The sequence below is a fragment of the Lissotriton helveticus genome, chromosome 2_1 (assembly GCF_964261635.1).
Source record: "Lissotriton helveticus chromosome 2_1, aLisHel1.1, whole genome shotgun sequence".
Classification (NCBI taxonomy): domain Eukaryota; kingdom Metazoa; phylum Chordata; class Amphibia; order Caudata; family Salamandridae; genus Lissotriton; species Lissotriton helveticus.
Genome location: NC_136059.1, coordinates 1,619,895,788 through 1,619,913,540, shown reverse-complemented (window position 1 = coordinate 1,619,913,540; position 17,753 = coordinate 1,619,895,788).

The following is a 17,753-nucleotide window of genomic DNA, read 5'->3' as shown; positions in this document are numbered from 1 at the left end:
GGACAAGGAATCGCCATCAAAGACCCTGAAGGATCTATTCTCCAAAAAAGATTTAAACCAAGCCCAGGAATTATCTTTGATCCCCACACAGGACAGGCGGTTCAGTAAGGTGTCATGACTGACCGTATCAAATGCCGCGCTTAGGTCAAGGAGGATCACTGCCACTGATCCTCCTTGATCCAGGATTTTTCTAGTTTCCTCGGTAACCATGAGGAGGGCGGTCTCAGTCCCGTGTTTTGGTCTGAAACCCGTCTGAGTGGGGTCTAGTATATGATGATCTTCCAGAAAGTTCACCAACTGTTGGTTGATATATTTTTCCAGGACCTTGCTCACCCATGGGAGCAGGGAGATGGGGCGATAGTTGGCTAAGTCAGATGGGTCCAAATTGGGCTTCTTAATCAATGACCTGACCATGGCTTGCTTCCAAACAGTTGGCACAGTGCTGGAGGAGATGGAAGCGTTTAATACCTCCCTGATGACGGGCAGGGTGATCCGGGATGCTGCCATTAAGATGTCAGGAGGGGCAGGGTCGTCCGGCGAGCCTGATTTGACACTAAGAGCTAGTGATTCTAGGGTGGGGAGATTCAGTGGGGGAAAGTTGGCTAGGCTGTGTCGGGTGGGGGGAGGGGGCAGGGTTGGGGAGATGCTGGGTTGGATTGATGAATTCATTTTTGGGAAGGGAAATGATGAATAAATCTTGTTTACTTTCTGAAAGAAAAATTCAGCGATATTATTGCACTGTGTGACTGATTTCTCGGCGTTTAACGCAGGGGGGGTTGGTTAGCTTTTTAATGATCTGGAAGATCTCTCTGGATTTGGATTTGGCCTGCAGAATTTTATCGGCGAAGTACGAGGACTGGGCTGCTTTTATTTGAATTTTATATTCGTTAATAGTCTCGCGGTAGCGGGTTTTATTATCTGCTGAGTTATCCAGACGCCAGCGTCTTTCCGCCCTTCTACAAAGACGCTTCTTGTCCCTAAGAGACTGCGTATACCAAGGAGCAGTTTTTTTGGGCCGCTTCAGTATGGTCTTGCTCATAGGGAGAGTGGTGTCAAGGGTATGATTGATCCAATTGACATAGGCCTGGTATGCTAGGGCAGGATCCTCCTGTTTCGCGGGTTGTGAGCTGGCCAATTTAGTGGACCAGTTGTCAACCTCGAGGCGGGACCAGGCTCGTCTGAGCCTTGTGGTGGGGGCGGGAGGTGAAGTTTTAGTCGAGGTCCAGCTGAAGGGGATCAGAAGGTGGTCTGTCCATGGCAGGGGAATGCATGGGTCCACTGAGATGTCAGGACAGTTGGTGGAGATTGGGTCCAGTAAGTGGCCTTTGGCATGAGTGGGAGTGGTAACGCGTTGAATGAGTTATAAAGCTGCTAGATCTTCTAGTAAGGTAGCAGCTGTGTGATCAGAAGGGGAGTCAAAATGAAGGTTTAGGTCACATAGCACGGTAAAGTTAGAGGAGGTACTAGCTCTATCGGCCACGCTAGATGGCATTGTTTCATGAAACTGTTTCGGGGGGCCGGGCGGGCGATAGATCAGGGTGCCCGAGAAACATCTATTGGGTGAGAGTTCGATATTAAAACCAATACTCTCACAATCCGGGATGGTCTCGGAGATGATTCGGCAGTGGTATTGTTCCTTGTGGATAATAGCTAGGCCTCCTCCTCTCCCTTTGGGTCGATCTTGCCGTATGATTTGATAGCCATCAGGGAGGGCGACTACTGTCGCGGGATCGGACTCAGTAGTGAGCCAGGTTTCCATCAGGAACAATATATCTGGGGTATGTTCCTCTAACAGCAGGGCCATTTCAACGCTATGCTTAGGCAGGGAGCGGCAATTTAGTAGGAGCATATGGAAATCATGTGTGGGCGCCGAACAAGATTTGGAGTTGAGGGATACGGAGCATGTGGGGCAGATTTGCGGCAGGTCTTCTACTTGAAAAGTATGCCGAGTGCAAATGTTAGTGGGAGGCCTTAGTCTATAGAGGGTTGCTGAAGTATAGCATCTGCGCAGTGATGGCTGGGATGCAGGAGGGGTGGCCCAGGGCCCGGACTCGGCGCGGACGAGCGCAGACGAGCTTGCCTTATGCGCACCTTCGGCGCGCATTCGTCGCGCCCGCTGCGCTCGTCCGCTGCGCTTCCGGCACATGCACATGTTTATAGCAAGGGGGCAGTGAAGGGGGCGTGGTCTCGAGTGGGCGTGTCCCCGTCCTATCGTGGGGAAATGCAGCTGGAGGTGACCGGCAATTCCGCCCTACCCAGCGCTCGTTTTTGCCTTCCAAAGGGTGCCTGCGCACAGTAATCGTGCAGTAGACAGGTGAGTGACTTTAAAACAATTACAAAATTTTTCAATTTAAACAGGTAAAAATACACGCAGTTCACTGCTGCTCCCGGCTGTGCCTCAGGAGGTAACTGGCTATCAAGCGCTTGTGGTTCAGCGCGGTATTTGTATACTTTAGCTAAAGGCGGCGTGGCCTCGAGTGGGCGTGTCCCCGTCCTATCGTGGGGAAATGCAGCTGGAGGTGACCGGCTATTCCGCCCTACCCAGCGCTCGTTTTTGCCTTCCAAAGGGTGCCTGCGCACAGTAATCATGCAGTAGACAGGTGAGTGACTTTAAAACAATTACAAATTTTTTCAATTTAAACAGTTAAAAATACATGCAGTTCACTGCTGCTCCCGGCTGTGCCTCAGGAGGTAACTGGCTATCAAGCGCTTGTGGTTCAGCGCGGTATTTGTATTCTTTAGCTAATAGGCGCGTGGCCTCGAGTGGGCGTGTCCCCGTCCTATCGTGGGGGAATGCAGCTGGAGGTGACCGGCTATTCAGCCCTACCCAGCGCTTGTTTTTGCCTTCCAAGGGATGCCTGCGCACAGTAATCGTGCAGTAGACAGGTGAGTGACTTTAAAACAATTACAAAATTGTTCAATTTAAACAGTTAAAAATACACGCAGTTCACTGCTGCTCCCGGCTGTGCCTCAGGAGGTAACTGGCTATCAAGCGCTTGTGGTTCAGCGCGGTAGTTGTATTCTTTAGCTAAAGGGGGCGTGGCCTTGAGTGGGCGTGTCCCCGTCCTATCGTGGGGAAATGCAGCTGGAGGTGAACGGCGATTCCGCCCTACCCAGCGCTCGTTTTTGCCTTCCAAAGGGTGCCTGCGCACAGTAATCGTGCTGTATCCCCGCAACCACCAGGACTTACCCTGGCTTTTATCTGCACAAAGTTGGAGGTACACAGACTGGCCGTAAGCACCATGCAACTGGGACCGCGCCACACCAGCTAACCTGGGTGTTGGGCGAGCGCACTCTAGCCCGGCGGCCCACCAGAAGCAGTGAAGTGCAGGCCTGCCGGTGTCCCCTGGTAGCGTTGTCCACCCCGTGGCTCCCCGTCTTCTCAGTAAGCAGTGCACCACTCAATTATTCACTCAACATAAAAGGTATGTTGATCATATACAAGTGAATCACCTCAAAAATTACACCCTTAATTTTCCATATAATGTGTTTATTAAAACATTGCCATGCAACAGGCCTTTGTTTGCCAAGCTCACACTTAAAATATCGCCAGCATAGAAATTGCTGTCAACCTCAGCTTTGCTGTGCCTCTGTGGCCTCCCTTTCTGCCCCCTTTGTGCAATTACTTAAACAATTCCACCGCCCTGGTGCTTTCACGTGGTCTCCCATCCATGTACTAACCGGGCCCGATCCTGCTTTGCCTCAAAACCCGAGCGCTCACTCTGTAGGCTGCCTAACTCCCGCTTTTGAAATTACAGGAGAAATGACCGTGCCCTGCGCCCGCAACTACCTAACCATGTGCTCCGGTCCATGAAAAGCCCACACCGCTAGGATCGCCTTAGTGCAGCTGACCTACGCCCTGCTGGCGGGGGAGACACGGGCTGCGATGGTGAGGCGGCGCCGCTGTGCCGGTTCTCGCTCTCCTGCCACGCTCCTCGCCGGGATTCTTCAGCGCTCTACCTGTAAAGGAGGAGAAAAGATTTGCTCGAAGCTCCCGCCGTGCTTTCTGCAACCTGCCAGAAAAAAGAGAGAAAAAGGTAACAGCCTCGAGAGGCTGGGGGGCAAAGGGCAAGCCGGGGAGCGTGGGAACAAGAGAGCGTCTCCCGCTCTCCCCGGCCCTTTAAACCCTCCGGGGCAGACCAGTTCCAACTGGTCCATCCTTTGCCCCCCTATGACCCGGAAGCGATTCTATCGCTTCCGGGTCACCTGGGGGGGCTGGCACCAATTGTCGGTGAAGCGCGCCGGCCACGTCATCTGATGCGGCGGGGGCGCGCCCCACCACGGTTTTCTCCGCAAGGTGAAGGGGGCCGGCGCCCCGCCTTACGTGCGGGGAGCCGATGCGGCCCTCCCCTTTCCAATCTCTTCAGGCAGGCTGCATAGAGGTTGGGCGCTAGGGCTCAGTGGGTGCAGGGACCTGCTGCAGCGATCTTTGCATGACATTTCATGTCTCAAGAGCAGATCTGGATAGGGCCAGTTCTGCCTTTCATCTTTACAAGCATTGGAACATTTTTATGTGGTATTAGTATATGTCATTTTAGCAACAAGAGACATTTCGCTTTGTTCCCCATATTATGTAAATGCCTATTCCTCTTCAAATGATCAGAGTCATATAGTTTCTAGGTATCTCACCATGACCCAAATCCTCATCATGTCGTGTAGCAATCAGCCAAAAGCCTTTGTCACATAACCTCTCGTATTTTGTGCTGTCTGTTACATTTTCTGGATTCACGCACCAGCCTTCTCCAAAGGCACGAATGTTATTTTTTTGTTAAATGATTTTATTAAGGAAAAAACCACAGAAAATACAAATAACAAGTATGTTCAAGTAGTAAAGTAAATAAAAAAATTTACAATGAATACATATGAAAAGCAGTGAAAATAAGAATAAGAGAAACAAAAGATTATATGTACTTGTGCAAAATGTGCATAATAAAACAACTAATGTTTAGGAAAATTGAAGAGTGAGAAAATTTAATGGAACACATCTGTGGAAAAATTGTAGGGTAAGAAAACTATATTAAGAAGGTTTTATTATAAAGAGAGATGGGGAAGAGCAAGACAAGTAGGAGAAGAAATAGAAAGAGATAGGAAAAGGAGTAGAAGAAAAGAGAAAAGAATAAGAAAGAGGAGATTATTGAAGAGGCAAATTCGAAGATAAATAAATAGTAAACGGTAACCATAACAAATCAGATTTGATCTGTAAGTGTGTTGAGACAGAAGAATCTAAAGCAATTCTGTGTTCATCACAAATGAGATTCCACCAATGTAAGAAAGATAATTTAGAATTGTCTTTCCAGCAAGTTAATATAAGCTTAAAAGCGACAGCAATAAACAAGTAAAATAAAATAGATTTGGAGAGAACCTGGTCAAAATCTGGAGACATGGTGCCTAAAAATATGTTATGGATATTAAAGGGGACATTATATGAAAAAATCAATAAACATTTTGATCAAATATTTTTTCAAAAAGAAATAACCTTAGGACAGGGGAAAAGTAAATGTATTAATGAGCCTTCAGCAGTAAGGCATGATAACAACTCTATTATAAATAAAATATAGAGATTGTGTTATGTTTGCAGCTTTGGAGGTTTTAAATAATTTCTGCCATAATTTGTCCCATTGAGGAATAGGCAGTGTTTGGGATAAATCGTGTTCCCATTCAAGTTCAACCTTAGATTTAGTGCGAGGACATGATACATTAGATAAGGAGTTATATATGAATGAGGCACTGGGTATAATGTTAGAAGAGACATCATAGAGAGGAATGACATGTGAAAAAGAGAGTGGAAAAGACTGAGAGATGAATTTCTGTTGAGAATTTTGAAGAGTTGTAACTAAAGCTATATATTGTTGAATACATGAATCAGGTAAATTAAAAGTCTCTTGCAATTTATGGAAAGTCAAAATCAAACCATTGTCAAACAGTTGATAAACATAAAAATAACCTTTTTCTTTCCAACGTTTGTAGTAAAATGATTTGTGGCAAAATTTAATGTGTCTATTAAACCATAATGAAGAGGCTAGGAAAGTTTGGTAATCGTCAAAAGGTTGAAAAAAAATTGTATGTATTAAGTGATGAGAATATTTTAAAATTGGATATTGCGAAATAAAAGTACAATTGGTCATAAATATCACATCCTTAAAAGAAAAATCATTTAACAGTGAACTTTCAACAGTAACCCATGAAGGTTTAGGTACATCTTGATAATCTTTAGACAAAGCATAAAATTGGCGAATCAAAAAAGCCTTGTGATACAGGCTAAAATCAGGGAAGCGGACACCTCCTTCAGATTTGGGACGGGACAATTTGGGTAATGCAATACGAGCATGTTTATTGTTCCAAAGGAACTTAGTACAAATAGAATTAATCTGTGAAAAATAATAATTAGGAATTTTAAAAGGTAACATTGACAAAATAAATAATACCTGAGGAACGATTATCATTTTAATTGTATCAAGCCTACCTCACCAAGATAAAAATAAGGGAGACCAAGAGGATAACAAGTTGGTAACTTTGAGCTTCAGGGCAGTAAACTTATGGGATAAGGTATCACGGATATTAGAGGAAAACCAAATCCCTAAATATTTAATTTTTTGGGGACACCATGTAAGGTTAGTAGAATCAAACATATGTTGATACCTTGAATCATTTAATGGTAAAATCTCAGTTTTGGGGAAATTTAGATTGTAACCGGAAACTTGAGAGAAAGATGACATTTCTTGTAGAAAATGTGGTAGAGAGGATACAGGGTCAGACATGTAAATAAGAATATCATCTGCATATGCAGATAATTTAATGTGATGGGATTTGAGCTTAACGCCAGAAATCTGAGAGTTATGCCTAATTTGATGAAGAAAAGGTTCCAGACATAACAAAAAGAGTAAAGGGGAAAGAGGGCAACCCTGGTGTGTACCTCTTTGCAAACAAAAATAAGGGGAGAAGAGACCATTAACAAATACACATGCTTTCGGATCAGTATATAGCAATGTAACATATGAAATAAACTTAGGACCAAAACCAAACCATTGCAAAGTATGTATCATAAAATCCCAATTAATTCGGTCAAAGCTTTTTCAGCATCTAATGATAGAGCTGCAAGGGGGAAGGGTATTTTCTACTGAGAGTGAGAATATTAGAAAACATCCTGGCATTATCAGAGGCTAAACGACCTTTGACAAAACCATATTGATCCGGATCAATAAGAATAGGTATAATATTCTCCAATCTGGTGGCCAAAATCTTTGCAAAAATTTTACAATCATAATTGATTAAAGATATAGGGCGAAAATTCTTACAAGAGGAAGGGTCTTTATTTGGTTTGGGAATAACAATAATAAGGGCTTCTAAAAAAGAGCCAGACGCCCTACAATTGGATAAAAAAGAAATGAAAAGCTCCAGTTATTTAGGAGCAAAAAAGGAAGAGAAGGTGGAAAATAATTCTACTGAAAAACCATCGGGACCAGAGGCTTTGGACTTTTTCAGAGACTTAAGAGCAACATTGATTTCCTGGAGAGAGATATCTTCCTCAAGAGCGGTAAAGATATCGGGGGAAGTATCAGGTTTGGGAATATTATGGAAAAAAGATGTGAAATCTCCCTCAGTTGGGTCGGTAGTTTCTGTGTATAAGTTATCATAGTATCATTGAAAAGTACTAACAATATCAGAATCAGAAGAAAGGAGTTGATTGTTTATTTCTGAATGGCTAGGGCCAATAGTTTTGCGTTCAGATTTGATTTTTAAATAGTTTGCCAACATTCTCCCAGCTTTATTTTGGCCCCCATGATATTTAGATTTGATTTTAAGGAGAACGTTACAGGCATCAACTGTGGCAATTTTGTTTAATGTAGATTTAGCCTTAATTAATTCTTGTAGTGAGGAGGAAGATTTAGAGGAGAAGTAACTATGTTCCAAAGTTTTAATTAAACTAACAGTGTCATTATATTCTTTACTCAACAATGTTTTCTTCTTAGCTGAGAAAGCAATAGTAAAGGCTCTACATGACGCTTTAAAAGCATCCCAGTTGTTGTGCATTGAAGTTTCTAAAGGGTTGTTGAGATCAAAAAATTATTTAATGAAAGAGGTCGCTTCTGAAATAAAGGTGCGGTCAGATAAAAGGTAATTATTAAAACGCCAGCGACCTTGTTTGAGTGGGGACAGTGATGTATCAATACAGGTGGAAACGGAAGCATGGTCAGAAATAAAAATAGAACCAATTTCAGATGATTGGAGACAAGGCAACAATGACTTGGAAATTAAAATATAATCAATACGAGATCTTGTGTGGTGGAAAGCATAGAAAAAGGTAAATTCATAGGCATCCGGATTACATGTTTTCCAAGAGTCAAACAAAGAACGAGAGGAAATGGCTGATTGGAAAGATTTGTGGGTCTTGTCAGGTTTAAATTTATAGTTTGATACTCTGGCAGAGAAAGGATCTAACCAATTATTAAAATCGCCACCAATCACCACATTAGGTTTAGAGATAGACATCAATTTCAATTTTATAGTATGCCAAAATTCAGGGTCTGGTTTCACGGGGCCATAGATGTTGAAAAAAGTCATTAATGTTTTGTTGATGGTAACGTCAACTATCACCCAACGACCATGAGAATCACAGTAAGACGATACAATTTGAGCATGGATGGATTTGTGAAACAATATAGCAACACCAACATGACGATCAATAGCTGGTGAAAAAACAACTTGACTAACCCAATGGCGTTTGAGTTTTAAAGATTCAACATCATTACAGTGGGTTTCCTGCAAAAAAGCAACTTGAGCATTAAGTTTAGCTAAGTGAGAGAATACCTTTTGTCGCTTGACAGGATAACCTAGACCACGTACATTCCACGACACAACATTAACCATGGATTTGGATTAGGGAGTATGGAATGAAACAGGAACAAGAGACTGCATGTTCAACAAAGAGAAACTGTGGGACCAATAAAAAAGACAAGAAAGACACCAATTATTCTGTGATAACAAGGAAATATCGCAAAAGACAGGACATGTAATGAACAGTAGAACCGCCAAAAAGAGAAAAATAGAAAGAAAGGAAGACAAGAAAAAGGGAAAGGACAGGAAGATAGAAGAAGGAAGGAAGTAGACAGATCAAGGAGGAAAAACCAGATCTGAAGAAAGGGAAAAAGACGAGATGAGAGAAAAATGAAGAAAACATTGAAAGAAGAAACAAGAGGAAGACAGATGAAGAAAGAAACAAATAGATCAAGGAGTAGAAACCAGATCTGTGAAGGAAGAACTAGCCAAAATTGGAGGAGCATAGCGACACTGAAGGACACGGACAACGATCGTAATAAAACAGATGAAACATGAGCCTCCTAAAAAGAAGACAGGAATGACTAATCCTAGAATTAAACAAAATCCAACTTATTTAATCATTTTAACCAGCAGTGAACATTAAGAACAGTCAAAAATTGGTGTATATTCCACGAGATGAGACATCATGTAGATAACGTTTGAGTTTGTCAGGATCATCAAATTAACGTGACTGTCCTTCATGTGTAGTTTTGCAAAGGCATGGATGAAGAATTCCATATTGAATATTAAGCTATCGCATCTGCGGACGTAGGGCCAGGAATTCTTTACGTCGAGCATTTGTTGCGTTTGAAACATCCTGGGATATAAAGATAGTATGACCTGACCAGATGAGCCGACGTTTAAGTCTGACTGCCTTTAGGACATGCATGAGTTCTGTAAATTCCAAGAAAAGCATTATGATTCCACGTGGTTTATTAGAATTAGGATGGAGACGACCAAGACGATGTGCTCTCTGAATGTTAAGGGGAGTTGCAGATGACTGGAAATCCAGAAGTTCAGGCAAGGGTTTCTGTAGAAAGGAGACCATATCAGAACCTTCAATATTTTCCAGAAGACCGTAAAGGCGAAGATTGTTCCTTCGATTGTGATTTTCAAGATCCTCTGTATGCAATTTTAACTTGTGAATCTCTTGTTCTAATGTCGGAATCTTCAAAGATACATCCTGTAAGTCACTTACTCTTTGGTCTATATCCAAAACCTTTCCCTCCATGACAATCCATCTCTCCTCAATCTGTTTTAGTTTCTCATTTGTAGCAGACATAAAAGGTTGAAGGCCGCGCACTTTGCCTAATATTGAGTCCAAAACTGGATTTTGTGAGGAGAGAATAGGAGAAGGTGGATCATTCTTATGCCTTTTTGGTTTAGTACCAGAGGAAGAAGATCTGACAGTATGAAGATCACTCGCCATTGTGTTGGGCTGAGAAGAACAACTATAAAGCACAACGTTGGATGGCTGCGTCACAAAAATAGAGCAAAAAAGAAGTGGATCTTGTACAGGTGAGGAAGTTATAGTATTAAAAGACCTCAATGTTTGTCACACCATATAAAAAGAATACTGAGCAGCAGTCGGTTCTTAATGAAAAATGCAGATGTGTCTCCTTGACACTGAGGTTAGCGAAGCAATGATAATGAGAGCATATTTAAAAGACAGTCAATGCCCAATCCTTTCCTCAGATGAATAAAAGAGAACAAATACCATTTAGTTAAGCACTGATAACTCCAAAAATAGACTCAATGTAAAATGACAGGAGCTCTGTGTAATGGTGGTCATTCTGAAGAAATGGTCGTATTGAAGCCAAGCACTGTTCATTGTAAAGTTGCATCAGACCTAGGATAGTAATGATGCAGTCACAGCCTTAGTCCAATGATATTAACATAACATTGAATACATTGTGTGGGTAAAAGAAAGGCTGGCAACAAATTAGTGACTAAGCTTGAGGAAGTAAAGAACAGTCGCACTCCAATGTCTTTAATGAGAATGTAAAGCAGTATCTTTGAGTCCGAGACTCCACACGCGACTTCTTCACACTTTTTTACCGGAAGAACGCACGTCATCTATCCGAACACCAGTAAGTCTACTTGATTGCTGGGCTCACCTTACGGTGTTGCACTTTTCGGGCATTTTTGGCTTAACATTTTTTCACACTCCTTTTTCAGGTTCAAAACATCTATACTAGATTAATGAAGGGGCCACGTTTGGACCCCGCATTCGTGCACATTTAAAAGTCCCCTGATGAAGGGCTAAGTACCGAAATGCATTGGGCACACATGTGATGAATATGATTGAAATAATCCGAAAAAAACATGATGAATTGAAAAAATAAAGATACAGAACAACCATGAGAACAACTGTTGAATCATTTGAACTTTATTTTTGAATTGGGAAAACTTTATTGAACAATTATTTTTGAGTGCGATCAGGAGACGTTACCCACAGTTGGGATAACGCTTACTTAGTCTTAATAAATTAGTGACACCAGAGGTCAGGTGGTCAGAAATGGGCATTTAAAAATTATTTCGTGAAGAAAATTGGGCTCAGCGCAGGAAACAACCAAAAACAGTCTAATTAGGGCCATTGCAAGAAGAAATACGGGCTGCTGTGAGAGACAGACACGAGCACCAGCGCCGAAAAAAGCAAAATGGCCGGTGCCCGTGATTTTAATGAGGAAAAACTCACCGTCGCGGCACCGGGGCTCAAAACAAAAAACTGGAGCGCAAATTATCCTTAAAAGGTGGACCGCATCCTCACGCGACCATTCCAGCTGTCTGTGGTCCAGAAAACGGTGATATGAGGCTCCAAATCAGTGGCGAAGTCCCGCGTCAATGCGGAACTTAAACAGGAGCCGCCATGTCCCATCAGCGCGCAAGCCACGCCCCCTCCAATGGCATACATTTAAGTGTCGCTCTTTGTATTTGTGTTCATGCTGTACGTGGCTCAAGGTCACTTTCTCGCCAGTCCTCTCAATGGCCTGGCAAGCATTAGTCCTCCCCTCGAGCCACCCTCCCAAAAAAGCTAAACCTGCCTTAGTTAAATGAAAAGAAAATGTTTGATTTTAACTTTCATTTTGAATAAAGTCTCCATTTAACGATTGTCCACTGTTCTTGCGTGTATATCTAATTATCAACAACTGTTTATTTAAAATCTATGCGATTGAAAGTGTTTTTTGACCAAATCATACACTGTTGCCAATAAAAATATCTATTTTAAAGAGTATATTGTTTGTTCATACCGCAACTAAAACCTGGGCATCCCCCTCCAAACACCGCCACCGCTCTTTCCGACGTAACCAGGCAAAACCTGTCCATGTAGGCGTTAATTCCAAGGGAAACAAAAGAATGGATGTTCTTTATTCTGTGGAGTATTTGATTCAAAACAAATAAATAAGTCATATAATGGCTGTAGTTCTGAGATGTTTGCTTGATGTAGAACTCAAAGCCTCAGTTAGAAAAACACCACAAAGTTTGGTTGGACCCTAGTACCCTGCCCGTACTTAGAGCAGTAAGGGATGTAACGGGCTCCGAGGGAAGGGGAAGGGTATTTTTAGTACAAACAGGGCTTGTTTTCTTGCCTTTTATTGGGCTACCATAAACGTAAAGTGCCCAGCCTTTCATAGCCCCACGGACCTGTGGCTCTCTATGGTGCCCGAGAGCCCAGGCAGGGCCTCGGGATGCTGCTCATTCGACCGGTATCGGAGGGGTTGTTTGTGTATAGTGTCTGCCTGGTCTGCTGTGCATGATGGGAGGTGTGTAACCCTGTACCCGTGTCGTGTTAAGTGTGAGGGTTCTAGCCAGTTTGATATCTGTGTGATTTATGATAGGTGTAACCGGTGGTATCTGCAGTGTTCACTAAGATGGTTCTTAGAGCATGTGGGTGTCGGGAGAGGGCTCTTCTGTTTATTGCATCCTGGTAACCCATCTAGGCCCGGCGCCTTTGAGCCGTCCAGGTCCTCTATTGCTTGGACTACGTTGTCTACTGTGAAGGGTTCAGCCAGAAATTCCCTGTGTGCGTCTTCTAGCCAGACCATGGCCACGTCATCCAAGTAGGCATTACTGGCTGTCGTATCTGGAGAGACTTTGGTGGTATAAAGGTCCTTATAATATGACAACACCCTCTCCTTAAGCCTTCACAGTACCCTGTCGTCTCCTAAGAGACATGTGATGTAGGTCTGTCCCCTGTTGGGTTATATAAGCCTGGCCAGTGTATGCCTTGGACGCACACCCTCCCCATACCTCCTAGCTGTCGCATATTTCCACAAGAAGTGGGCTTCCCTTTTCCCTGCCTCATGATATTCCACCAATAGTGTTGCCCTCTGTCGCAGACCCGTAGTGGTCCATGCTGCAAGTCTATCTGCATCAGCTGCCCCCAACTGTGCTTCCAGCCTGGACAATGTACGCCATTAGTCTCTGAGAATCCCTGCCCCTTTTGCAATGCAAACCTCAAGGATGTATTTTTTTAACGCAGTGTAGCTTTGGTCTTCACTGTGCCTTTGTTGGTTTCAAAATATTCCTTTATCGCTAAACTTAATTCAGCTTCGAGCAGTGCTCGCACCATGCCATACTAAACTGCAATGTCCCCGGTTTGGGTACCCCAGGACATTCCTGGAGCTGGCCCTGGGGGGTGGTGGTCCCTTGGGATATTTACAGCTCCACAAGGTGGGCAGCGTGGCCCCCTCCAACAATATTTAATGGTGGTCCCCGGGGCTGTGTGGGGGGCGTCAGCCCCCTCACACTTTATTTTGGAATATAGCCCCGTAGCAGTGGTGGTCCCCGGGGATGTGGGAGGCCTTGTAGCCTCCCTGCATTGTATGGATATGACCTGTGGTTATATATATATATATATATATATATAAATATATATATATATATATATATATATATATATATATATATATATATATATATATATATATATATATATATATATATTCCAAATGAAAGCACCAGACAATTGGATGCAGAAAAGGCGTTTGACTTGTTGGATTGTCCCTTTCTGCAACATTCATCCGGTTAGGGATGCCCCCGCTTCATGTCGGTGATACCCCTGCTTTATACTCGTCCTTCGGCGTGTGTGAGGGTGAATGGATCGCTAACAGACTCCTCTACACCATCAAGTGGAACCCTTCAAGGGTGCCCTCTGTCTCCCCTTTTATTCAGAAGAGCAATGGACCATCTAGTGTGCAACTTACAAGATCATCATTCCCATAGGGGGCTACAATTTAATGCTGGTCCGTTATTGATCACGTTGTATGCGGATGACATCATACTATACTTGAGGCACCCAGATGATAATTGCTATTCTCCTAATAACATGACAATAGAATCTGAATTTCATTAAAGACACAGAGGCTAATATTATGCATATTTCTTTTAACGCTAACTCCAAGCAGCCACTTAGAAGCAATACATCATAAAGTGAAACAGATCTAGAATAGACTCTTCAGATGTACAAAAGCCATGCACATCGGATAGTCTGCCTCTTCTAAATGCGAGGTAATAAGGCAAGTCTTCTTCTGTGTAGTATTTTCTTTCACTTTTTTTGGTGTGCATTCCAAACGGATAGAAATAATGACGATTGAATGAAAGGGACACAGAGTAAATTCTTTCTGAACATCTTACTTGCAGAAACAGCAGTATAGATGAATCAGCTATGTTGAGTTATCTGAAATAAGAAAGAGTATAAGTGCTCTGTTATCTTGTAACTAAGAAACGTGTAATATCAAAGCCGGCAAGTTCTATGACATTTTTAACAATCCATTGAAAAAAGGTTGTATGAAACTTTCAACAATACATTGAATAAAGGTTCTATCATAAATTATGCATCTATTGTTCAGTAATTCATGTATCCGCCTATGGGAGGGGAAGGGTGGGATAATGTTAGACTCTGTGTCTTTAATGAAATCCAGCTTCTCTTGTCATGTTACTAGGAGAATCGCAATTTCATTACAAGACCAGAGGCTACCATTATGCATGTTGGTAGTTTAGTAACACTACATCTGACATATGTTTAATAGATTTACAATAGTGTTTAGCAAAACTGTTAGAATTTGACCATACAGCTGCTTTAAAAATTGCATCTAGTTTACCCCCTATCCTACGTGATTTGCTAGCTATAGCTCCCCTTATGCCTGGAACCTTTTTAGGTCAATATCAGCTGATTGCAATGCATATTTAACCCATCTTGCCATAGAAGCTGATGTAATGGGTTTGAAGGGTTTCACAAAAGAGATAAGTCATTGGTTAACATAATTCGCATGATGTACGCTCATTCTTGCATCATATTCTTTCATACAATCTACCACACGGTTTTTACATGTGTTAAACTTTAGTTTGAAAATTGTATCTGACATAACCTTAGTTCTCTTAATAATCTCGAAATTGACACCAAATGTGTCATAAACTCAGAGTTACTTCTAGTGCTTTAACATCTGATACTCTACGGTAGGAGATTAGGCAAAGAAAAAATGCTAGCTTTATGGAAAGTATCTTCTTTTCTAGGTAGTGAAAGGGTATAGTCGTAACTGTCTTTGTTTTATTAGTCAGGCAAGGAGAGAAGGAGATACATTGTAATCTAGAAGTTGATAAGGGGAACTGTTGTATTTTCACACAGAAGCCCTGGGAATCATGGTCAACATGTTACGGACTCAACGTTGTGTCATACGCAGACGACACCCAACTCATCCTCTCCCTATCCAACGAACCCCACACCGCCAGACACAACTTTCGAGAAGGCATGGAAGCCATCGCCAAATGGATGAAAAAGAGCTGCCTACAATTAAAAACCAACAAAACAGAAGTACTAATCATGGGCCCAAACCCCGATGCCTGGAATGACACCTGGTGGCCCCCTGTCCACCGAAGCCAGCCCACACCCACAGACCACACACGCAACCTGTGAATCATACTGGACTCAGAGCTCCAAATGGACCGCCAGATCAACTCCGTTCGGTCCTCCTGCTCCTACGTAAGACCTTCAAATGGATCCCTCTCGAACACAGAAAGACCGTCACTCACGCCCTGGTCACCAGCAGGTTCGACTATGGCAACGCACTCTATGCGGAATAAACAAAAACCTCACCGCAAGCTAAAGAACATCAAAAACGCCACTGAAAGATTGGTTCTCAACCTGACAAGACACTGCCACATCTCCCAGCACCTGCACACACTCTACTGGATCCCCATCAAAGCTAGAGTCACCTTCACGATGCTAACTCACACTCACAAGGCCCTCCACCACACAAGACCAGCATACCTGAACAGCGGACTCTCCACCTACCCTAAAGGACCCTACGATCAGCCCAGCTCTCCTACGCCATGGTCCCCCACACCAGAAAGACCAGATCGGCGGCCGCTCCTTCTCCTTCCATGCGGCCAGAGCCTGGAATGACCTTTCGCTCCACCTCAGACAGATAACATCGCTCCCCATCTTTGCAAGAAACCTCAAAACCTGGGTCTATGACAGACCCCCTCCTTGATGGACTGGAACCTGCGACCCCCCCACCCCCCAGCGCCTTGAGACCCTTACGGGTGAGAAGTTGTGCTTAACAAACACCTGATTGATTGATTGATTGATTGATTGATTGATTGATTGACATTTCAGGAACATCGATGTCCCGTGGAAACATACTTATGAGATCGTGGTCACAGCAAATGGCGTGACCCGCAAGGACACTTAGAAAGATACCTGTAATATTGGAGTGTTGCAAGTATGGAAAGAAGCCCACTTCTTCCCTTTAGAGAGAGAGCATTTTAGAACAAGCTCTGTCTTGAAAGGTGTTTTGCTATTCGAACCATCAATGGTGGAGAGACTTCTTAGAAAGACTCCACATGCTGACACCATTTAACGCCTTAACCGCGGCGTTTTTTTGCTTTGCGGTGCGGGGTTTCTATTAGGTGGGCGGGTCTCCGTCAGCCAATGGCAGCACTAGCAAGGGGTTAAGTTCTTTCCCTGAATAATGCTTAAGAAGGGATGTCATTTTAGCGCTAGTGTAGAGATAGATTGATGCTTTATATTCATTGACCCTCAATGCAGGGAAATTTGGACTCATGCTTTCTGATTCTCTGCATCCTTTTTCTTGAGATAATTGTTTTGTGCATGTTTCACTGACTCAACTTTGTTTGCAGATGTGGCTTTATGTTGATTCCAATGTGTTAGACCCGGTATCTCCGGTTAGCTGAGGTAGGTACCTTAGGCCAAATAGGGACCTGCCTTCCAACATCAGGAAAAGGAAGGTCACCTTTTGAGATAGCCCACTCACTCCCTCGGTAGCTTGGCACGTGCAGCCAGGCTTATCTTCAAGGCAAATGTGTAAAGTATTTGCAACCACACTCACAGCAACCCAATGATGACACCACAAATAGACTCCAAACAAGTTTTATTAAAACGCGTATAAACTTTATATAAAAAGATTTACGATAAGACCACACTATATAAATGCAACGTATGTGTATTTGTAATATTTCTCCTGGCCGGTTGTTAGGCCAGCCAGCCCTTGTAAGTTCTGACGATAATAAAAAGCACTTCTAAACATTCTACTGTAATCCTACCACCATGGTATGCAGATCGTAATGCTAGAATCAGGCACTTTTCCAATGAAAAAATAATGCAATGGGTCCGCAACAATCAGGCACTTTGCGATGTCAAAATATTGCAATGCGTAAGATGACAATCAGGTACTTTGCAATGTAAAAATAATGCAATGCGTAATACAACCACCAGGTACGTTGTTATACAGATGTAAGGCAATGCATAAATAATTAATCAGGTAGTTTCTTATGCAAGAATAATGCACTGTGTAATACGCTAATCAGGTAGTTCGTTATGCAGAATAATGCAATGCGTCATACACTAATCAGGTACTTCATTATGCAGAAATTATGCAATGTGTAATACAACAATCGGGTACTCCGTTATGTAG